At 42.0% G+C, this 23,847-nt stretch overlaps 1 long non-coding RNA gene across 5 annotated transcripts in view; it reads left to right on the plus strand.

Annotated features, from left to right (window-relative positions):
* Positions 1 to 23,847, plus strand: part of LOC142602910 (uncharacterized) — a 45,768-nt gene that overhangs the window by 18,208 nt on the left and 3,713 nt on the right. For 3 of the 5 annotated variants that reach the window (XR_012836741.1, XR_012836745.1, XR_012836742.1), the window contains exons 3-6: positions 2,526 to 2,641; positions 7,364 to 7,625; positions 21,471 to 22,528; positions 23,342 to 23,426. This is a non-coding gene — a long non-coding RNA (uncharacterized LOC142602910). The remainder of the gene's footprint in view (positions 1 to 2,525; positions 2,642 to 7,363; positions 7,626 to 21,470; positions 22,529 to 23,341; positions 23,427 to 23,847) is intronic. The other 2 variants (XR_012836744.1, XR_012836743.1) reach the window with 2 other exon arrangements.

Here is a 23,847-nt window from a genome sequence, read left to right on the forward strand (position 1 = left end):
GGCCAGCACTTGTCCCTGTCAGCCCTGTTAAAAATAATAATGTGTTAGGCTGGTCAAGTAAGTGGGCTACTCACAGTCAATCAGTAAGGAAATTTGATATGACTCATTTCTTACACTTGCTCTTAGTCACAGCTGTACTGAGTCTCAGAGCTGCTTAAGAGAGACCTAAATCAATTTTAAAAGGAGCAGAGGAGGAAAGTGTTTCATTCTCAGATCAGTCCTGTTTGCCAACCACTATTTTCCTTTGTACAGAGATATGCCGGAAATAATATTTTGTTAAAAAAAATATTACAGAGGGTCATTATTATTATTTAGTTTATTTGTTATATGTCACTAAAGTAAAGCAAGATTTATTTTTCTGTTTGGTTTCCAAAGGACAAAGGTCATTTGTTTTGCCTGAAGTCATCAGTGAAGTTATTTTCCTGCTTCCAGCACTGTCCTTTCCAGGATGTGTGTCCTGCTATTTGAACTATCTCTTGAGTTGAATAGACTTAGCTAAACTGGAGTTCATGTCCTGACCTGCACCCAAAGTTGCATGAGATTGTGTTTTAAAAAACAAAGCCTTGAGGATTCAAGCAGCTTTAGTCTCCTGGAAGAGATGAAGAATATATAGGATCTCTGAATCTATGTACTTTACTCCTAGCCCTGAATAGGTTTTGCCTTTTTACGCTCCTGGGAAGATAAAAATTCTCGGTATTTCCCTGCTCACGAAGAATCTTAGCTACTGCAAAGTCCGCAAGTAGCTGCGCATCAGCGGCTATCTGAAATTCAGTGGAACAAGATCCTGCCTGGTCTAAATGTGCTGGACCAGTCAGGGCAGCAGGCTGGGGCTGACAGGGCTCCCATAGACCTCCTTTGCTGAGAAAAACTGCTAGTTTTTCTGAGGTACCTTGCTTCTCAACTTTTGTGATACCTACTCAAGTTTTGTGAGGAAGAGGGTCTTGAATGGAGATACAGGGTTTGAACATGGGGTTGTATTCTAGTTCTCACCCTGACTTCCAAGGTGAACAGAGAACTATGTTTTAATAACTTCATATTTTGATACTTGATCAGCATCACAAATTCTCATATTGATGTGGGTCAGCAAACATATTGCAGTGTTTTTAAGAAAGAGCACCTGAAGATGATTCCTGAAGGAATGTGCCTCGTGCTCTGGTTTGAAAAATAACTGAGCACTTTCAATTTGTCATAATCTGAAAAAGGAGTTATTCCAGAGACAAAATCCTAAAAATAGCTGCTGCCTCAGAGGAACATATTTGTGGCATGTATAGGTGAAACTGACAGGCCCTGCCCATCCTTCTTTTGGTGTTCTGAGGAAAAAACATGGTTTTTATATTGCTTGCCTGGATATGTGATAGTTGGTGATCATAGGGTTGTATCCTACCCACCTTCATCACATGTGTCAGGGTGCCTGGTTGAGTTGTAGGGTCTGTTTTTTTCTCCCATAATACAGCTGCTACCATGGGGATGTTGTTCTCCGGTCACTAGGGTTGTTGAGGTGCTAAAATGGGAGGACTGTGCTGTAAATAGGGTTGAACCCTCTTCCTTCCAACAGACCCTCTGACAAACCTTGAACCTCTCCCTGTCCAGATCTATAGAGGCAAGCAGGGCAGTGTCTTGTCACTGCTGCTGTATGTGTGGCTGAGTAATCCCCCATGGAAGCTGACTCTCACTTCTAGTGGGAAGGACTGCTGGAGGACCAGCACATGTTGCTTCCTTTTCCTGAGTGAGAATCACCCGCTTCAGGTATTAATTATTCAAAGTTGGTATTTCTGCACTCTTTAGGAAGAATCTGGTGGCCCAAATGGCTCCAAGAATAGCTTCCCTTTGTTATTTTTTAATGTGAACATTTTAGTTTGCCTCATCATCCAGGAATGTTCTTGCTAAAACGATGTACATCACCCTCCTGAAAGCAGATGGAGCATTAAAAATCTTAGCCCACTGTTTTTACCTGAATGTCCAGGGTTTGGCAGACAGCAAACAGTTCTGACTCTCAAGATCATGTTATCTCTATCTACTGTGTATCACCAGAGATATAGGTACAGGATTGTGAGATGTTGGTACTGGTTTTATAAACACATGGCCTGTAAATTGCCTAATGTACTGTGTTGGTGGCATGCTTGCTGGATGTAAGCCTTCCTGCCAGATCTGAGAGGCTGCAACTGCTGCAAACTCTCACTGTGTTACAGAGAGCTACCAACAGCAGCATGATTTGTTGCTGTGAACCTTTCCTTCAGGTCATTGCAACAATACTCCTATCAATCAAATAAGCAAACCTCTGCAGTGGCATTGCTTGTCTGTCTTGTTTAATTTTTGAAACATGTCTGGGAGGAAGCCTGCTCGTATAAGAAGAAAAACTGCTGGTTGTTACATCCTCACTATCCCAGAATGACTACATGCACGAAGTAACCCTATTTCAGTGTGTTTGGGCTACGGTCTGAGAACAATTACCTGTACTCTTTCCTCTGGGTAGTTGTTCTACTTATGCATTATTATTAAATGTTTTTATCATGTTGATGGCCCAGCTGGAGCCCAGCCTGAGACATACGAACAAATATATAGTAGAAGAGGACAATTTCTCCATATGCAGTCTCAATACGATGTGGAAAACAGCAGGTGGCTACCATGAGCTGAGCACAAGGTAAGAGAGAGCTGTGATTAGTGCAAAAAGCATTAGTCATAGCAGAGCAGTTCCCAAGCCATTTTGTGCTGTTTGTAAGAAGAGAGGCCATGAGAAGTTCTAATTTTACTTTAAGTGAAACTCTGTTAGCCTTTCACACAATAAAATTGGTTGGTGGACTCAAAGGCAGATATATATTGACTGAAATAACATGAATTATAGAATCATAGAAATGACCTTAAAGATCATGTAGTTCCAACCCCCTGCCATGGGCAGGGACACCCTCCACTAGACCACGTTGCCCAAAGCCCCGTCCAACCTGGTCTTAAACACTTCCAGGGATGGGGCATCCACAGCTTCTCTGGGCAACCTGTTCCAGTGCCTCACCACCCTTACAGGGAAGACTTTTTTCCTAACATCTAATCTAAATCTCCCCTCCTTCAGCTTAAACCCATTACCCCTTGTCCTGTCACTCCACGCCCTTGTAAACAGTCCCTCACCAGCTTTCCTGTAGGCCCCTTTTAGGTACTGGAAGGCTGACCAACGCCAAGTCTCTCAGCCTGTCTTCACAGGAGAGGTGCTCCAGCCCTCTGATCACCTTTGTGGTCCTCTTCTGGACTTGCTCCAATGGGTCCATGTCTAAACCTAAACTAATAGATGAAATATTTGGCAATGTTATAATAAAGCCATAAGTTGCTTTCAAATGCATCAGCTTCCAGTCCCGTGTCCTCCCTGGCCCTCCCACCCCAGGGAAAAGTTTCTTCTGTGGATGCTGTTTCCCATTAGGCTGGTGGGGGGGTACTGGTACTGCCAGCTGGCTCAGCAGAGCAGAAGGCCTTGGGAGAACACAGGAGATAAAATATGTGGCTCCACAGGTCATTGGAGATCTTATGGCAAAGCTGTTTCTTGCTCCCACCTTCTCTTCCACCTCCACTTGCTCCACTCCGGCTGCGTCTCCCCACTGCTTTGCCTCTGGCTCCTTTGATGCTCGCTGGACCTGCATAGGAACTCATTTAACTGAGTTAAAAGCCTCACTAGTTTTATGCTGAGAGCAATTAAATTGGGTGCTGAGGCTGGTGCCTGGCAGATCTCGGGAAGAGGCTGGACTATGTCACTGAGAGCAGGAGGAGGGAGGGTCTTCTGTCTCAGGGTGACCAAAGGCTCTGCTCCAGTGAAACTGCAAGCACAGTCTGAGCAGGAATGGTGATCCAGGACAGAGCCTTGGATCCTGCAGGGTTTGGTGATGATGGAATGCTAGACATCCAAATCCTACGCTTCACAAAGATAACAAATGCTACACGCTATCACAAATCAGCCTCAAATGTCTAGGATCGCTTATTTCTCTGTAGATGAATTAAAAGTGGAAGGTAGTCTCCTCGAGATGTTTTTAGGATTTGCTTTGAGCTATCAAGTGTTGCTTGGTTACAGTTCCACACATCTGTAGAACAGAGTTGTATTTACATTTTAGAAGGGAGAAAAACATTTTCCTGTGTAATATTTGATGTATTAGAATGTACACAATACTCATTTGTTTGGCTTTCCCAGGCAAATAATTGGGCTGGCTGATTTTGTCTGCCCACAACTACAAGCCTGGGTGAGTTGCATTTAGATGATGCATGTTGATTTATCTTATGTTATATAAATACAGAAGTGTTAGAAAATATTTCTTGATTTAGGAAAGTGCCCGCCCTGTTCCCACGTTACATGTGTACCTGAAAAGTTCTGCATAAGGTCTCTTGTTTTGTATGAAGCTGTGAAATGTGGAGCTTTGCTAAAATTATAAGCAAACATGTCACACATCTAATTAATATTTTTAAGTATGATAACTAGGGTTATATTTCTGATGTGGCTTGCTTGAACTGTCTCCGATAGCATGAAATTTGCTCACCGATGTGCTTTCCCTTCTAACGATGTGAGCCATCAGCCTTTATCTAAGCAGCAGTCTTGGTGGCGTCAGTTGGAATTCTGCCTGATTTAGAGGATCTTTGTGGAAGCTGTTCAACCCATTTTTCAATGCTACAGCTTACCAGGACTGTGTTAGTGTTCTGATATACCTTCCTGTCCACACACTGACTGTTGTCTTTCAGAGCCATGACTTTCTGAAATGTCTTTCTCCAAGTCTTCAGCATCTGTCTGTAGACAGAAATGAACAGATGGGGGAAGGAAGAAACAAAAAAGAGAGAAAATCTGAACTATTGCAGGGTTTTTCACTTTTTTCTCTCTTCCCCCTGCCCCCCCCCCCCCCCCCCAAAAAAAAAAAAAAGTGGTATAATTGGTGCTTCTGGTTTATTCTGCCTGTCAGACCTAATGGCAGAAAACCTAGCATAGGGAGAGACCTGGAGAGGTTTGCGAGGCCACTGTTTTCTTTTTATAAAGTACTAAAATCTGACAGGTAAAAGAATGAATTTAACCTTACAGGAACTCAGCAATGCTTTTGGCACTGTCTTCCCTGAGGACTTTCAGTTGCCAGATAAATCAGTGCACACAACAGCAAAAGAGCAAAGTGAAACTTAATCTTTACCTGCTTGTTCAAACAGCCCAAGGCACTGCTGATTAGTTTCAGCCATGCAGTCACGTCCGCCAGGGCTAAGAGCAGATAACGCGTGTTTATTTGATAGCTCAACCATATTTTACTCTCATTAGTTGAGAATGATTCATGAGGTCTGAGAAGACTTTTCCAACTCTTTAAACTTTAGAGAAGCTAAACCCATGCCTGAAATACATGTGAACCCTGAACACATCTTAAAAACAATCTTGCTTATTCCACGCCCTATGCCTCTTCTTGCTGAAGTTGCGTTCGTTATTTTCACTGTATTTCCCGGCGCTACAAGCGGGGACTGTCTCAGCAGGGAGAAGCTGTAGGAAAGCATTCCTTCAAAGGAGCTCTGGATGACATGGTGCTTCACACTGGGAAGCCACTGGTGTGCCCAGCAGAGGACTGGACAGCACAGCAGGAGGATGCTGGGTGGATAGGAACATACTGCTGAGGAATAGCCCCCCACCCCCAGTTTGCAGCCCAGGATTCCTTTCTCGATCCTGCTTTCTAGAAAGTGCTGAGGAAGGAAAGCAGCAATGGACCAGGGAGCTGAATGCTCCTTCCCTCCCGTTGAGGGGCCTGCCATCTTCCTGCCCCATGAGCCTTGCTTTTCTTCCTGCACAGCAGGCAAGCTTCCGCAGCAGGCAAGGTGGGCAGCAGTCACTCCTCAAAAGCACGTTGTGGGGGTGTCTGCTGGGTCAGCTCTTAGTGTCCAGGAAGAGTCTGAATAAAAGGCTTGCTAAGCTGATACCCATTTCAGGAGCATGCCTTCAGCTGTCTGTTATTTTCTAGAAACCAGTGTGTACTTCTGCTGTGGTCTCTTAAGATTCATATTGCTAGTTTTTTTCCTTCAGCAAGAATAAACAGAATAGTAACAGAAACAAAAAAGTCAAAAGGTAAGGGTATGTTTTACCAATCAATGGAATAATTTAAAATTTGTAACCTCTTTTAAATAGGTACAGAATACCAAGGTTTTTAATGAAATTTCTAATAATTAACTGTTCTACATTTCCAGACTTGAAAATTGAAGTGGATTCTGATTTCTGGAAGCATTGTGAGATTGCAAGTTACTAAAGCTATAGAGCAGTTTGCAGTATTTAATAAATACCCGTACTTACTCTAGGAAAATGGGATTACTGTTATAAAAAGAACTTGAAAAGCTGTTAGTATCACCATAGGTTCCAGTTTACATTATACAATAAGTCACAATTCGGATAGCAGTTCATGTATAATGCTGGCGTGTCAATAAGGAGAAAACATAACAAGGCTTATAATAATATTTTCCTTTAGCATAGAGATTTTTCAGAAGGCAGCAATAACTTGAATCTGCGGTTACCTGAACTTTAAATCCATCTTTATTGAGAAAAACAAAAAAATTGTTCTTTTCTGGAGATGGCTAGAATATAAAGGTGTAGGCAAACATTGTAATGTTTGTGTTTTGCTAAACGCATCAAATATTTGGTTCCCTCCCCTGATAGAACGATAGACTGAGGATATTCCTTTCACAGAGCTGGCAAATGGAGGACGTTGAAATGCGGCTGAACATTGCTCAAGGCTATACAAGAAGGTGACAAAATTAACTGGGATGGGGGAACTCAGTATTGATTGGTGTTGGACAGAAGGTTAGGAAGACGTTACCGTATGTTTCTGTGTTGGAAAACAGACTGGTGAAATTAGGAACTTCAGTGACACACTATGAAAAGCAACGTTCGGTTAGGGAAGAAATTATCAAGTTGCAGCAGTAAAACTGGGGAAATGAAAGACAAATAATTCCCTAGCTATGTTCAGTTGTGTTAGGCTTTCCAGAAAAAAAATCTGTTTCTTGGAGGTTGTTGGATGATTGGAGAGCTGTTTTCCACGGAATGTATATGCCTTTTCTACCCACTGATTTCCCAGAATCCAAAATGCTGGATAGTTATACAACCTCCTAGGGCAGATAAAAAAATGTACATGCCTGAAATGAAATATGTGCTGGGCATTGTCTCTGGAAATTGTGGAGAATCTGACTATGCAAGAAGTATATTTGGCACTGTTACGTATAAACAGAGGTATGGGTTTCCAGGTGAGGAGTAACGATGCTCTTCTGAGCTGTGGCCAATGATCTGCTTGCACACTGAAGAGCACCGCTACTTCTCCCCTGCCAACGAGCACCATGCACCGTTTTCCTGCTTGCTCCCCACACGACTGGGCATCCTCTTATTTACGAGAGGCTGACCCAGGATGGTTGCAGTGCAGGTTTAGCCTGGAGCTGCACAGTCACATGGTGGTGCCTACAGCTTTCCGTGTGGAGCTTCACAGCTCCTGGAGGCCAGCAGAGACCCAAACCCATCCCAGAAACCCACGTCCACAAACATCAGGCGTGGACCTGCCACAGCGGAGTGCTCTTGCGCAAGCCGAGCCGGGGTGCTCTGAAGCGTGTGAGTGTGTTGACCTCTAGTGGCTGCAGCGAGGGGAGGGCCAGACCTTCAGGTGGGTGAAGCGAGAGTGGCTCTGCTGAGGCTGGGGGAGCTCCCCCAGTCAACATGCCCTGTGTAGCTAACCTGCTGATGGCACAGCACAGCTGTTCTCTCAACAGATTACTTACTACTTTGTGTAGGATAATACCTGGATGCAAGTGAACGTTTTGCATATAATCTATTTCTGGTTTATGGGGGCTTTTGCCCAGAAAGTATTTGTTTCCCATAGGAAATGTTGCAGCTGTGTGCTCTAGGGCAGCATACTATAAAGGCTGTAATGCACATCTTCATGGTCTCCTTGCCCTCCATGAGCTTGCTTTCATGATATCCCACGATACGCTTTGGCCGTTTCATATCCATGATGAACAGTCTTCTACCTTCAGGAGCACATGGAGCTAAGGCTGCTCAGGAAGCCATCTTCACAGAGGACACTGGGAGCGGGACGTGCCTGAGCTAAGCCCTTGCCAACCATTGCATTAGAAACAGGAATTTGATGATTTGGGTTGCGTACTTTAGGTGTATACTCCTCTTCTGGTCAAGGTATTGACGTTTTTATTGGGATAGGAAAGATTTCTGACTATCTCAAATGCTTCTGTGAAACAGCTCTTTATGGAGCATTTTCTCTTTTTATGCAGCAGGTAGCGCTTACTGGTGTTGCTGATAGTACCGACGAACTGAAAGGATCATTTGTGATCCTGTGTGGAAGTGACAGCTCCTCCACACAGTGGTGGCCCCAAGGCAGCCCTCATCATGGTGTTGCTAGGCTGAAGCTGGAAGTTGGCCCTGTTCTTATGCTGTACAAGCAGACATTCAGCCTCACCAGAGTCTGTGAAGACTGTCAGAGGGTGGCAACATTCATCCCGAATTTCTCTCATAATTTAGCTGTAATTGAATCCAGTCCTGAAAGCCTCAGTTTGGAAACTGTGAAAAATGGGCTGTCTCTCTCACATCTCTAACCAGAAGTGGGCATAAATAATTGATAATGGATCAAATTTGATGAAATATATAAAGGATGTCATCTGTCTTCTTGCCAGTTATTACGTTGAATAACTGAAAGGTTTTAGTGGAGACAGATGACAACATTTAACATCAGTTGCTTTGTGCACATTGTTCTTATCATTGCCTGTAATTTGAAAATTGTGCTGGGGGCTAAAGGAGATTATCAATAGGAAAATGAATGCCAGGGAAACAATACAGCTCTCTGAAATGGAAGAAAATGGAATAATGTGTCTAGCACATGTCACGATAGCCCTGAGGAAGCTTCACAGCTTGCCCTCCATCTGAGAGCCTGCGAGTGCTTGGGTCTAGCAGGGACTTCAAGGCTGCTGTCTGCACTCTGGTGCATGCCTCAGCTCTGCCAAAGTTCCTCTTGTAGAGAAACTGCAGTGCTGCATCATTGCCCTTTTGAAGAGAAGGAAGGTCTTCACTGGCCTCCAGGTACTTAAGGCTACAAAATAGCTGAACTAGAGCTGATATGCCTTATAACTTGTCCTTTTTCAGTTATATCACTTGGCTAAAATAAAAAAGTACCTCTGCTCACACACCTGTCGCCTTAAGAAGAGCGAGGTGGGGAAGATGACAGTTCCAACTTAGATATGGGTATTGAGTGTGATGCCAGTTAATGTCAATGAAGTGATGAGGCAGTTTCCTCTCTTCTTGTCCGCCTTTTCCTGTAGTTAGGAGCTATTTTGTAACTTGCTTTCCATGTTTAGTTTAGGTGCTCATGATCTTTAGATGATAGGAATCAGACACTGTGCACAAGCATTACTTCTATTGGGTCTCATTTGCAAATTAATAATGTACATTTAGCTTTTCTGATCTTACATCTCAACACATTTTTAAATGAAGAGCTGCTAGTTTGGGGCTTTTGTTTATGGTGGTTAGCATCACAGCAGCATCTTCTATTTTCACCTTGCGATTTAATACATGAGCTCAGTGGGTGAAAACAAAGGTAAGACTCCCTTTTGCATTAGCTGGTCGGATTTCAGTCTTTGGCTTTAACAGCCGCTGTAACACGTTTTATGATACATTTAACCTTCCATGCTCCTCCCGTTAGACCTCTGAATTGGAAGAGTCGAGTATGTCCGGTAATTGATAAGCAGATTGCTAAAAGTGCTTGAAAGCTTCTGAATTTAAAAACAGATACAAGAGGGTGATTGCGAATTCGTCAGGACAAAATGTACACCTTGGGGATGGGGCTAGTTTTGTTTAAGCAGGAGGTCTGCCACTTGCATTTTTCCATCATCGATGGCATAATCTTCTTGTTGCCTTCTGCTGTAAACAGCTCTAATAGATGTCAGAGCTTGTGTTTACATTTAAGAAAAAAAAAGTGTGATTTTTATTGCTAAACCTCTTTCTGTGGTCTGACTTTGGCAGACTGCCTTCCTGGTATGCAATCTGGGTTGAAACCAGAAACCTTGAACAATGTAACGCAGTTATTGACTTCTGCTTCCAGGGCTCTTATTGCTTCTTTGAAAGGTGTGCAGTCAAATGAAAACAATAACGTTAACTGAAAGCCACAGCTGCTATTTTCAAGAGGAAGATAGTGAAGAAACCTGTGTTTTCTACTGATTATTAACGAAGTCACAGTTCTGGAAAGCTTTGTGAAACTTCTGCTGATTTAATCTTGTTTCTGAAGCTGTCTTCCTAGAATATGTAAATATGTAAATCCAAGAAATGGAAAAAGAGGAGGAGGAAATGGAGCAAGTCAAAGTAATTTGCATTTATTGTTGGAGTTACATTGTTTGAGATGCTCTAATCAGAGAAATAGGGTACAGAAATGTCAAGCCATTTGTAAATCAGAGGTGTACAAGTACTGCTACTGTGTCTTGTCTCCCTACTGCCGTGTTTCATGACTAGCAATGCGAAGCACAGATTTAACTGGGAGGAAGCTATATTCATCCTTTGGTAAACAGTAATATGATTATCAACCCCCTGTGCAATATGATGTACTTCAAACTTTCTTTATGAATACTTTTAATGCTGGAAATAATTATTTCCTAAATTAGATCCAAATCACTTTTGGTCTTTCTGGCTGTGGGATGTTTTATGGATGAACTAAAATCTCCTGATACTATGGAAATAATCTCTGTGTGAGGTTGAGCTACACTCCTTTTAAATGTCACCATTTAAGGTATGCAAATGGCCTGAAGTATTATGCAAAAGTTTGTATTCTCTTTACTCTTTATTTTGAAGTAACAATCTTAGCACCCTAATCAGTGGCTATTACTATGTTTTGTGCATAACAGTCCTTTGTGCGTTATTGCATTCAAATAGAGATGAACTTCCCTAGTCTGTAAAAATTGCCCGTATTTATTCAGAGCATCACAAATCATCTACTGCTCTTGAATATCACTGAACACATCTGACTTAGTTTTTCTTCCTTTTAAAAAAAAAAAAAAAATTGTTATTCTGTAGCTTTTTTCTATCCTGGGCTGCTAAATAATGGTCTAATAAGGCAAAAGTTGTATAAAAAACCCCAAAACCCCAAACTGCTGATTCCTTGCTGGCCTGTTATGTTACATTATACTGAAGCATTTGTTTCTACTCTTCGTCTTTATTTCTTAATGTTGTGGGCAAAGGCTGGAAGAAGTCATATCTCTGAGCGTGGTGCAATACACATCCAAAGCAATATTCCCACCCACTTAAGTGGAAACAACCAGATGCTTAAATGTCTGCTTGACTGAGGTGGGAACACTGAGGTTGACTTCTTTTCCTTGGAGGGGAAACATTTGGGGAGGAATCCAAAACCAGATGAATTAAATAGCGAATCTCCTGTGGAGAGGCTGTTGGTGTTTAAAGATGGAATTCTATTGACAGTAACAAAAGATCTTGGGTTTTTGTTTGCTCGTTTGTTTTTTAACAAAGAAGTTTCAAATTAATTGGTTCTTTTGCCAGGTAAAGTTCAATTACAGTGAGACATTTTGTTAATGCAGATGTTGTTGCCTGTGTTTTGTATATCCATGTCCTTGAAATGTGGTTGTTATAGCAACAGGCTGAACTATTAAACAGATTTTAGTCTTATATCTGCTTCACAGCATATATTGTAATTAGGTTTTTGCAGCATCTTTAAATATCATGATAGCTAGTAAAGGATATGAATATCACTTACCTCCCTCAGTAAATTAGTAAATTTCCCCTAAGGCATTATCTCTAAAACGTGTGCATTATTAGCCTGCCTAATTTCTTTCTGCCTGAGAGAGAATGTAAAAAAAAAAATACTTAAGCCTACATATGAAGTGTTAAAACATACAAAAATGGTTAGCTTTCAAAGGGCTTGCCACACTGATAATTCCATAACCAGATTCCATCTGTAGCCTTCTAGCATTTGAACGCCTTAGCCAAACTCTGCATCTGCACTTCATAATTCACTGCTCAGTGCTAGCTATCGTTGCGATCACATTGCTCCAAGCCTGTTCTGCAGACTGTTCCCAGCACAGATAGAGTTAGACAGTCTGGTGAAATGACTACTTTTGAGATGTCATTTTGGATCTCCTTTTCCCTTAAAATTCTCTTGAAGTTAAACCCTTCTCTGCTGTGTGAGTTTTCAGCTCAAAAGTAACCTATTAACAAAATTAATTACCTGTGTTAGGATCTGGTGGTGGGAGTGATCCCTCAAATCTATTTTCCCTCTCAGCCATTAACGCACAGGAAGGGGAAGGTGGGGGAGTGAAGGGAGAAGCCTTTGATTTCTGTTTGCATCTACAGGTGTTCCCCAGACAAGAATAACGCAGCTGTGGAAAACTTTTTACAAGAAGTACCTTGGTGCCCACGATGATGACAAGCTCCCCTGGCTGCCTCAGTGCAGGAGCTCAGATGGGGCTGGGGGGAGACAGAATGGGGAGGCAGAGTTTGGGGTGCCATTTTTTAAATTAAGAAGCCTGAGGTCTAATTGTTACAATTACTATTTGTATGATCAGATCAACCAATTTAGAAAAAGCAATTCTGCATTACGATCAGATAACTGCCAGTGCAAAAAGACTAGCAAGACTTTTAGCCGTGTGTGCATTTTAGCATCTTATTTGCCGACGGCACTGTGGTAATTGAGCATATACAAATGAGCTGAAATTAAATTTGCATGTTTTTGCACAAACGAAATGTGGGATTTTTTCTGGAACATATGCTCCAGAACTTCACCAGATATTGATAGTCTTGTTATTAGGTAATATTGATCTGCAAGAAAAAGAAATGCTATTAATTAATTTTAATTAATTCTTTTTAATAAGTTAATTTTTCTTCAGCAAACTTCCTGTGTTGAAAGGTAGTATTAGGGGATCTATTAATGTAATGCCTGCAGGCCTGTATGTTTATTCTTGTGGCATGGTGCCTGCAATACATTTCAGTAAGAAGGTTCCAAAGTTTACAGTTTTGCAGGATTTGAATGGGTATAACTCGTTTGTTGCCGGAGGGTGAATTTAGATTAGATATTAGGAAGAAATTCTTCCCTGTGAGGGTGGTGAGGCACTGGCACAGGTTGCCCAGAGAAGCTGTGGCCAAAAGCCCCATCCCTGGAAGTGTTCAAGGCCAGGTTGGATGGGGCTTTGGGCAACCTGGGCTAGTGGAGGGTGTCCCTGCCCATGGCAGGGGGTTGGGACTAGATGGGCTTTGAGGTCCCTGCCAACCCAAACCATTCTGTGATTCTATGTGCACCACCCAAATCTGTCTAGGGTTAAGTTACTAAACCTGCAGTCCAGCTTTTAATGGTAAGAGGACAATTAGTCTTCTGAGACAATGTGTTTAGTTTGAGGGCAAAACGAATCTAGGATGAAAGAAACAGCTTTTTTTTTTTTTTGTCTTTCCGTTTTACTTGTGTTAAAAATAGATCAGAAATCTCAGTCATGCCTTTAATGACCATCTGCAAATTGATACCATAAGTTTGTAAATAGTGTTCTGTCGGTTTAAAAAGCAGCCATTGCCAGAACTCATATGATACACTGGCATTATATGACCTTTTATTTTTAAAAAAGTAGTTTTCATCTCAGTCTCCAAACTCTGGAATTTCTTGGCCCATTACCTCCCGTAATACAGCCCGTTCTACAGAAGGGTGTGGTAGATGGATATTTCTTTTTCTACTTATGAATTGGCCTGTAGAAATCAGGCTGGTGGTCTCCCCACCAGCCACCCCAAGCACACCTGCCTGCCAGGGTCAGCAGCACAGTGGTTGTCTTCTGTCACCTCCACCCTTGGCTGGTGGTGTGCTGCACATCTTCACTGCAGCAGCCTTGAAATCATGTGCTGTGAGGGCAGCTCACGTTTTTTGGAGGACCTCCTGCTCTTAGGTTGTCCTGAGAAACAGCACAACCGTTACCACCCAAAGTAGCACTTGCCATACCAATCTGGAGATGTAGGAGCCCGCCAACTGGAGCGCCTCCCTTGCCCTCCTCCTTCAGGCACTATGTGCGAATCCTGCCCATCTCCGTACGCCCTGAGGCAGCAAAGAAACGTCTACCACTAGTTGTGACAGGTGATTCAGCAGGAGCTCGGGTGACTCATTTTGCTACCGAGGAGATTAAAATCAATTCCTGCTTCCGAGAATGACAAACTGCCCTTTGGTGTCACCCATAAATCTACAGCAAGAGCTGGGCTGGAAAAAAACAGCCCATAATTATCATGGCCATGAGAGGGAGCTCATAAATCCCACAAATGAGACAAGGATGCATGGAAATGGAACAATATAGATATTTTTAATTCAATTATTAGAAAACAGCTGATTGTTTCTTAATTTAAATTCAAACTACTTCTGCACTTTCTTAAGTTTGTTTTTTTTTCCTGAAGTTTTCTGAAGACATTGGTAGATTTAATGGACAACTCGAGGCAACCATATTCAGGCTTAATTTGTGATTATTCTGTTTATTGTATTTTGCTTAAAATTTAACCAAATTTTGCTCTTAGAAGAAAAAAAAAAAGTCCTGGAAAATACTGAAACCTCAAACATGGACAATAACTGAGCCTTGACTCAACATATGCGTGTAACCTTCCTTTCCATACAATTTGACAATATAGGTATAGATGTAGGGGGGGTGTATGCAATGCTACTTCCATTCCTTTTAAACTCATATGGAGCTCCAGAGTAAGGACAAAACTCAAAGGGGCCCCAGTCTTTATTTTTCTTTAGTAATGCATTGCAAAACAACTATCTGGAGAGCACATGAGAAGAAGGCTCTTACCATCAAAACTAGCCACTAATTGGTGGACAACAGACAAAATTTTTTTCCCAAGCTAGCAGGTCTTTGAGCTGCCCCAGGGAGATGATAAATTGTTCTCAGGGCTATGGGACGTCGGAAGCAGGACACAGCAGCAGTGCAGACCTCTTGGCTAACATGTTTTCAGTAAATTATAGCCAAAAATTTAATCACACCTTAAGAAAAAAAAAAAAAGTCACAAACTTTCCAAATAGCAGAGAGAGACTGTACAGCTGGTATACTGAAGGGAATAATTTCTGGTAATTAATCGGCAGTTTAAAACTGAAGAGGGGGTTGTTGGAGGTTTTTTGGGGGATTTTTTTTCCCTTCCTCTTTTTTATGTGCTGGTGGTGCAGGTTAGCTGAATGCTTTTTCTACATTATATACATTTCTTGGGGGTTCTTGGAAAGAAAAAATGTTATTTAAGCAAAAGAGTGCAGTAATCTTCAAGTTTTCATGTATGCATGAAACTCTGGAGCAATTTCAAAGGCTTTCTTTTTAAAACTTAAGTCTCTAAAAGGACTAATCAGCTTCATCCTGAAATTATTCTTATCTACATGTCTGATCTCTTCCCCTCCCTGGCATTCCCTGCTTGCTTCTTGTTTGCAGTGCAGCAGAAGAGCTGGCTGGCTTGCACGTGATTCCCAGACAATGATGTTACTCAAACATCCTTCTCTAAAGAAGGAACCATCATGGTGCTATGTGTCTATTGAACAATCAGGAAGATACCTTAAAAGCCTTTATTTTCCTCTGGCTGCAGCCTCCGCACAAGTCAGTAGACTCATTAAATAACCAGTTGGATGATACACACTTAGGGGTGTATTTCCCCATTTCCTGCCAAGCCAAAATGATTCTCAGTGTGTTTTAGTTTGATGCAGCCGAAGGCTCCGAAACAGGAGAAAAAAGGCAGGGTTTGCACCCACTGGCAGTGAAGGAAGAGAGGGTGGATATTCTGAGAGCTGAGCAAAGCTCAACAAAGCTGCAACTAAAGAGCACTGAGGTTCAGCAAATCCTCACACGTCCTGATGCCTAGACTGCTGTGTGTGCCTTGGTCTGGCAATAGGCAGAAAGTTGGGTTGGTCTTAGAGCACACTGCCTCTGACACGTGGTGATGCTCATGAGATGTGTGGTGACCCGGTGTCCAGGGACCAGAATAGTCCTTCCTTTTTCATACCTCATGTTGCCTTAGTGAAAACATGGGTAGAAGTTGTTGCAGCAGGTTTCCCTGGTCCCCAACCCATTTGTTCCTTCTCCTATGTCTATGTGATGGCTTCTTGTGACTGGTCATTTAGCTGCATCCCTGAATTCATCCCTCCATTAAGGAGATTCCCATACAGTTTCCCCAGTCAGATCTGAGGTCTCTACAGGAGGACATGCTGGATTTGTCTTCTACTGTATAATCTGTAACTCCCATTTGCATGAACACTCCAGTGAGACTAGATGACATGGTGTAGAGGATCCAAGTTGTTGTAATTTCTTTGTCATTCAGGATTGACTTCTGCTGATTAATGTCTGAGAAATTACATGAACTTTTTGCTAAGAAAAATGTGCCATATTGATGGAATTTTCAATCTTGTTCAAATGTCAGGCAATCTGCTTGCAGAAATTAGCGTTCTCATCTCTTGACTCCTTGACCTTAATAACCAACATAAATATCGAACCAACCTTTTAAAACTGAGATTACTCATTTAAATCCAATCGGGTAAAGATGGTGACGGTAAGGAGACAAATGTCAAGGAATTCGGGGGCCTGAGTTATATTTGTTAGACACGTTAGTCTTTTAAATGTGATCATTTCCTATTGATTACAAGTTTGGAGTTGTTTGTGGAGATCAGTTGCGTTGGCCTAGAAGTTACAGGTTGATGTGAGCTTTTATATTTCCTTGCAAAATGGGCCATTAGGATGGAACATCTTGTGCTTCTCTGTTTCTGGTTGCTAAGTACCCATCCTTCACAGTTGTACCTTAAGGTAGAAATTTAATAACCCTGCGATGTTTACTCTCTTTCCTATGGAGCCACAAGATTTCTAGTAATAGGAAGGAGTATATATCTGTAAGGTCATACTGCACTTTCATCGAAGTTGGAAAGAGGCGCATTATTGGACTGGTTTCCCAGCTGGGCTACAGTATACGCATGCATTGAAATTAACTAACGTTGGCCAGTTAAGGTGTTGGCCTAATATTAGTCTGACCCTTTGGGAGGCGCACTTTTGCGGACAAATACTGTATCGGAAGGAAAGGGAATGACAGAGAGAGAAAAAAAATGTGATTTTAAATTCTAAATCACTATCTATCTTGGACTAATAGCTTATATCTCTGAAGATAACTTGCCTTGAAGCTTAAGACCTGGGCAAATATCAACGTTGTTATGCAGTAACAGTGCAAAAAAAAACCCCCTCATCTTTCTGAAAGAAAAAGCCATACCATTCCTATTGTGATGAATGTAAGAGATCTGTGCTTTTGGATCTGTGGAAAGCCTAAAAGCCAGCTACAATTTATGTTCTGTTTCCTCTTATTAAGAGCTCTAATTCTGTTGGCTGAAACTGTGGTGCTGTGGAATTTAACGCTCTTACATTGATGGGGATTTGGCACATCAGAGCGGAAGTTATCTGCTGGTTTGATTTCTCAGTTACTTAGGGAGATATGGAGAAAATCTGTGTGGTAGGCAAAATGGGAGGGTGTGTCATATAGAGTTCCTCTTTGTTGGATGAAATCTTTGCCCTGCTTAATAAGTTGTTGCCTTAGACATTTTTCCTGTCTAGAGAATTTTGAAAAGTTTGCCTCCCCCCTGAACCTTCATGCCTTGCCCTTGCAGTTCTAGTGAGCTTAGCCAAGAATCTCACTTACAAAACCGTATGAAATCCGGATATATTCACATCTGGAGCTGGCCAAGGACATCCTAGTTTAAGCCCACCTTTCCTTATATTCCCATGTATTAAAAAGATGCAGTCTATTTCTCCCCTACATATTTGCAGGAATGGTTATTGCTAGTTTTCGAAATTAAATTAGAGTGAGTCTGCATTTTGGTTTGCCTCAAAATCTCTGTGACAAAAGAGCTCCCTAAAGGAAACAAGGGGTCTTTTTATTTTGTTTCTCAAGATGAAACAAGGGAACAAAGGCATGTCTTGCAATGCAGGGATCTGCAGTGGAAGGACCACATATTGCCACAAGGAGGAAAACACGCTGCTCCAAACAGAATGAGACAATTGTGCTTGATGAGCTGTGCATTTAAACATGACGATCTTCAAGCAGAGTGAAAAAACATGTGATCTATTTGAATTTCAGCAGAGAACTCTTTTATTGCTTTCCTGTGTGTTTCTTTTTTCCTCTCAGACTCTCTTCGCTCTCAGCTGAAGTGTTGGGATTTTTTTAGAAAGCCAACAATGAGTTCCCATTCCAGCTTGTTATTGAGCACCTCAGAACTATGGGAAACTACATAGGAACACTGTGCTCCTTCACTTCGTGTGGGTAATTAACTGCCTCAGCTATGTCTGGACTTCTTTCAAACTGCAGGATTATTTAAGATAATGATAGATGACCAGGTATTTTCAGAGTAAGGTTACTAATAATGTACATCTACTGGTAGCAATGAAATTCTTAATTTCTTGGCTGGGTTTGTTCCAGTGTAGGACTGTGATTTTGCTATCCACAGTAGGATATTGTGGTAAGCATGCAGTGTGTCATCAGCCCTCCATGAAGGGGCTGTGTTCAATACTCAATATAATTTCTAAGAGCCCCATCCTAGGGAACACTGTCAAAGCCTTTTGCAGGACTGTCCTGTGTCCCAGAGGAAGGGAAGTTCATGGTGCCTATCCTCTCACCAAGCAAGTTCTTGATCTTGGGAAATCTTTGCAAGAATTTATGATATCTTGAAATGGTCCCACTCTGGGTTATTTGGTGAGATGTTTTATGTCTCAGAATAGGTTGAGCACTTCCTTTCCTGTGAAATAGTGTCTAAGCTTTAGTTGGAGATGAGATAATAATGTGATCTTTTCCACTCCAGCAATCAAAGCAGCTTTTTAAGCTCTTTTTTAAATTAGTGTCTATGAAGCACTTAAAAGATCATAAACACAGTAAAGAGTTAAAAATAACTACTGTTGTTTCCTTATTGCTTTTATTCCTAGTGTCTTGAATTGCATGTTCTAATCTTCTGAATTTCTCCTCATAAGCCCTTCCCACAAATGTCCTTTTCACACTGTTGAAAACGCAGTCTACTGCTTTACCATCGTATCCGCGCACCTTGCTGTATAATAGCTCATCTTCATTACAACATCTTTAATTGCAATTTGCAGCTGATCTTTTAGGCTTCCCAATGGGATCAAAGACTATTTCCTAGCTATCAAAACAAATTGTTTCCCAAAACCTTCCTTTTCTTGATGTGAATTCAGTGCCACTATAGTGAAACTGATTTATTAATTAATTTCTTTGCCATTTTGTTGTGTGGTGGTTTTTTTTCCCAAGGTGATCTATGTTGCTTAACTTAGGCATGCAAATGGCAAGCAGTGTGCACCTATGCTTTGTTTATTTATATGGCTGTGTACATCTGCAGCTGGGAGAAAGAACAGATGTGTAGGTCCCAAGAAGCTCATGTTCCCTTATGCCATACCTTATTTTCAGCACAGGCCTGGACCCAAGGGTTGACCTGTAGGTTAGAAATATGGTATCCTAAGGAAAATGCATGTTGTGATGGGAAGAAGGGAGAAGTAAACCATTTCAGCTGAATGGATCTTTTATATTCTCTGTGTTTACCTAACTCTTATGCAAAAGCCAGGCAAATCTGCCATCTAATCCTCTCTTGAGAGAGATGCACAGAATAAAAATGGGTGTTAGGCTGTGAAGAAAAAGAACAGTGACTTGGATCAATCCAAAAGCATTTACCCACTCCGAACAGTAGAGATAAGAACAAAAGTGATAAAGAAACCTAAATCCTGTATCAACAGCATAATATTAGAAGGGTGATTAAGATTATGGACCTAAGGGACTGCGTACCTTGCAATACTGAAAATGGAGTACCTAAGTTTTAGGCTGCCTAGAAAAACAAGCAGGCTTGACTGACCTATGCAGGCTTTGTGTAATGCATCGATGAAGCAAAGGACCACAGACTGACAGCCATCGATGTTGGGATGCTGGGCAGGTAACTGTCTCTAGAGCCTTGCCTCGTGCTGGAGCAAGGGCTGCACGGCAGGGCAAGCTGCTCTTCGCTAGTCTGGATGATAATTAATTTGCCTGAGGGATAACGGGCAGCCCCGTGGCACGCAACCAAGTGATGGCAGCAAAAGGCCACCACTTTGGAGCGAAGTAAGTTTGGATTTAAATTTTGACTCTAGGTTGCAAAATGTGCTTTTTGTGGCTACAGCCCTCAAATTAAAGCAAGTCTACAAGTTTGTTTTTTCCCTGAAATTCTACCCCATGTCTGCAGAAAATTTTGCTTTTAATGAACCTGTGCAAATTCCAGTGCCAGTTACTTCTCATCAACTTCTTAGATCCTTTATGCAAATGTACACGTGCCGTATCCTGGTTGGCTCTATTTATAACTGAATGCTGCTTCTTTCTACTTAAATGCTCAGATATGGCAGCCAAGTGCAATTAGCTAATTCATTAATTAACCAGAGAATTTTTACTTCTGGTGACATACTTCAGCTTTGCTTTTCAAAGAGAGAGCAACAGAAAATTGTTTAGATTTCTAAGGAGACTGGAGTAAAACTGTTCTGAAAATCTACTTTCCAGCATTTACTATACCCTTGACTGATGAATCGAGGCCAGTTGGCAGGTTTTTCTTCAAAGATGTGACAAAACTGACAAAATTTTATAAGCTCCCACTCCATATTGCTGCTTCTTGTGACTATTCTTAGAATGAAGGGGTTTTATGGGTGCTAATTAATACCATTAAAATGTCAACTATTTGTGTCTTCTCTATAGAAAAATGCTGTAATCCACGCAAACTCACTAACATCTCTTTGGATCCCAGCGATGTGTTGGTGGGTAGGTGAGACCCACAGTGAGTGCACGCTTGCAAATCTATCTAAATTAAGGAGAGCTGACTAAAGAAAAGAGGATGTAAGAAGCATGGCACCCTCTCTCCTCCCTCCCCTGACTGGCCAGGCTCAGTGTCAGCATAGGGACCAAGAGGACCAGTTGTTTGCTGTGATGAAGAGACTAGAGATCTCTTATTGTGCTATAGAGCATGAGTACATGCTAGGGTCACAACTTGAATGGAGAGACTGGGTTTTGCTCTTTGCTCTGTCCTGGATGAAATTATACAAGCAAATTTATTGTTCTTTGCACCATCTCTAAAATCAGGTGCAAAATAGCATGCCAGTATCATCAGGAAGGTAGGATGTGCTTCCAGCTCTTAGGATTGCCTAAAGCCATGATGTTTGGTGTCTTGAACCTAAATGTTGTTAGGTCCTGAATTAGAGTCAACTTTCGTGTAGTCACATGCTCTTCAGTCTCTGACTTAAGCTTGATTGTTGAAAATTAAAGATTTTTGCCAAGTCAAATGGGTCATGAAACAATGCTAGACAGATACCTTAGTGTGGGCCTATGAGGTGTTTCAGCTATTTTGGCAGGCTTAGGAATGAGGCCGTGATTTACAGACCTGTTTGTGACACAGATATCCTCTTCAGTTCCTGGGTTTTCTGTTTCTTATGTAGCTCTCCTATTCTTACTGTATTTGCAGATGGTATCCCTTATTTGTGTAGATGGAAACACACGTGAACAAATGCTACATATCGATGTAATGAGGCTATTTGGAAAGAGGTTACCACCTTCACAAGCCTGGAAGGTGATTTGAATTGAGAGGATGGACGCAGATGAATGTGAGTTCCATCTTTTAAAACACAGGGAAGAATGGGCAAGGTCTCAGGAGCAAAGAGCCTGAAAGGTAAGCCCGTCATTTAGTGACTACTGAGAGGCTACAGGGCTCAGCGAGGAGGCAGGGAACAGCAAGTTAACGACGGTATCTGTGTCTCTTGAGAATATTAGTGCTTTCTTCTGTTGCAATGATACACAAGCTTGATTTCTTGAAAGCATGAAGTATGAAAAAGAACAACTTGTTCTGTTAGATAAGTTCACATGTTGCATATTCTTAATGACCTGCCCTCTCTTCCCACCTCAGACCTAGAGCAAACAGCAAGTCACTGAGTGGTTTGGAGAGGCATGGAGGGGGACTTTTGCTGTGCAAAAGTGGGAGTCAGGCTGCCCAGCAGGCAGCCTACTCTCCCAGACCTGGCGCTGTTTTACATCTAACCTTCTTTGTGGTTCCTGCTGCACTTTCTGTTGCTGCAATGGCACACAGCGTCTTGTGTCACAAGCACAGAACAAAGCACCTGCTATGAGAGAAACATCGAGAAAGAACAGCATTTTGAAACTCTGTGTTGTTAAAAACCATTCAACTGCTCTCTAGAAAGGTGCAAAGGAACCCTGCTCTTAAGGATGAAAAACAGGCACGAGGGCAGCATGGAGAGAAGAAATATTGTCTTTCATTGACGTTTCTGGGTGAGTCATTCCCCCTCGGTCTGACTCAGCACTGAGTGGTGCCGCACTCCCCAGAACATCTCCCAGCTGACACCAGTCGCTACCCAAGACAAAACACGCTCGGTCTGCAGGGCGCCCTGATGCCTCAGTACAGAGACTTTAGCCAAGCAGCTGTGCTGGGGAGCTGGGGGCCTGACCCTGACATCCTTCTGCATCTGAGCACCTGGCAAAGTCTCACTGACCCCTGGCTGAAGCAAGTGTGTAAGTACCCTGGTGGCTCATGGCCTGCTTTCCTGGGAAAGAGTGGAAACACGTTTCTGAAACCTTCTGATACAGAATCAAAGCCTAAATCAAACCATTACCTGGGTTTTCTAGAATTTGCTTGAAAAGCTGAACAGCAAAATGCCTAAATGAGACAGGAAAATCTTTTTGTGATGCATAAACACGTTGCTGCTTGTTCCAAGCAGCACTCTAGATCTTTCCCATTTGCCGAGAGAGGCTGTCTGCATCGTGGTGCAAACCACTGCCCAGGGAGGCTGCACTGGCTGCCCAGCTCCTGTACCGCAGGCGCTGCTCTCGCCCTTCAGCACTGCTGTTGCTATGGCTTTGTCCCGGTGTAAATGAGATCAGACACTGGCTCCCTGCCATTGTATATGGTGTTTGCGAGAACTGAACTGAATTGTGCTTGTCATTGTTTGCTGGGGGTTTTTTCCCTAGCAAGGTTAACAATAGCACTGCTCACAAATTCCTCACCTTGAGAAAGATGCGATGTTGATGTTTCCTTTAAAAGGGAAAACTAAAGGAGCTAAAATAAATCAGAGAACCAAACAGTCCCTAAATTTGGACAGTGTGTCTCAGGGTGTGTTTTCAGTGCTTTCATCTTCAGTGGCATGTTTAATAACTTCTGTTATTACTTGGTTAAGCAGAGGGCTGGGAGGCAGATCCAAGATCGACACTCCAGAGCTGCTGCAGAGGTTCTGGGTAGATGGGGGTAACTGGCTTAATCTTTTCATGCTATTGCTCCCTTTCCAAAAAAAAGTAACTGTATGTAACTTCTGTATTTTGGCTCTTTAGATGGCATGAATGAGGCCTTGGTGTCGCTCTGCAGCAGCCATCTATGAGGAGTATCTGGGGGGAAATCTGATTGATTTTTAAATTGGTAAGTGTATGAGTGGAGATGGGTGTTGTAGATGTAGGTACAGTAGCAAGGAGACAGACTTGATGTACAAAGAAGTTTTTCCTATCCTCTTCTCTTATGTGGCTGGGAATATTTTTTGTAACAGGGCTTTTCCTTTCGATTCGGCTATGCAGAGCACTTGTATACTGAATGCGGCTACATATTATATGTGCACAACACTTAAAAATTGTGTGCTATGATATAAATAATTGGGCTGTCTGAACAAAAGCTTCTCCTTTTAGAATGTTGCAATGTTTCCTGAAAAAGTTAAAATTAAAACATATTCATAAACATTGTGCCTCTAGCATTCTTTATGTGAGGATGTGTCTTCCAGTAAAAGACTTATTTTTTTATTTTCACTATCCTTTTATGGAGGTTTAAATTATATTGAGTTATTCAATAA

This window comes from Balearica regulorum, chromosome 9 (genome assembly GCF_011004875.1).
Source record: "Balearica regulorum gibbericeps isolate bBalReg1 chromosome 9, bBalReg1.pri, whole genome shotgun sequence".
Taxonomy (NCBI): domain Eukaryota; kingdom Metazoa; phylum Chordata; class Aves; order Gruiformes; family Gruidae; genus Balearica; species Balearica regulorum.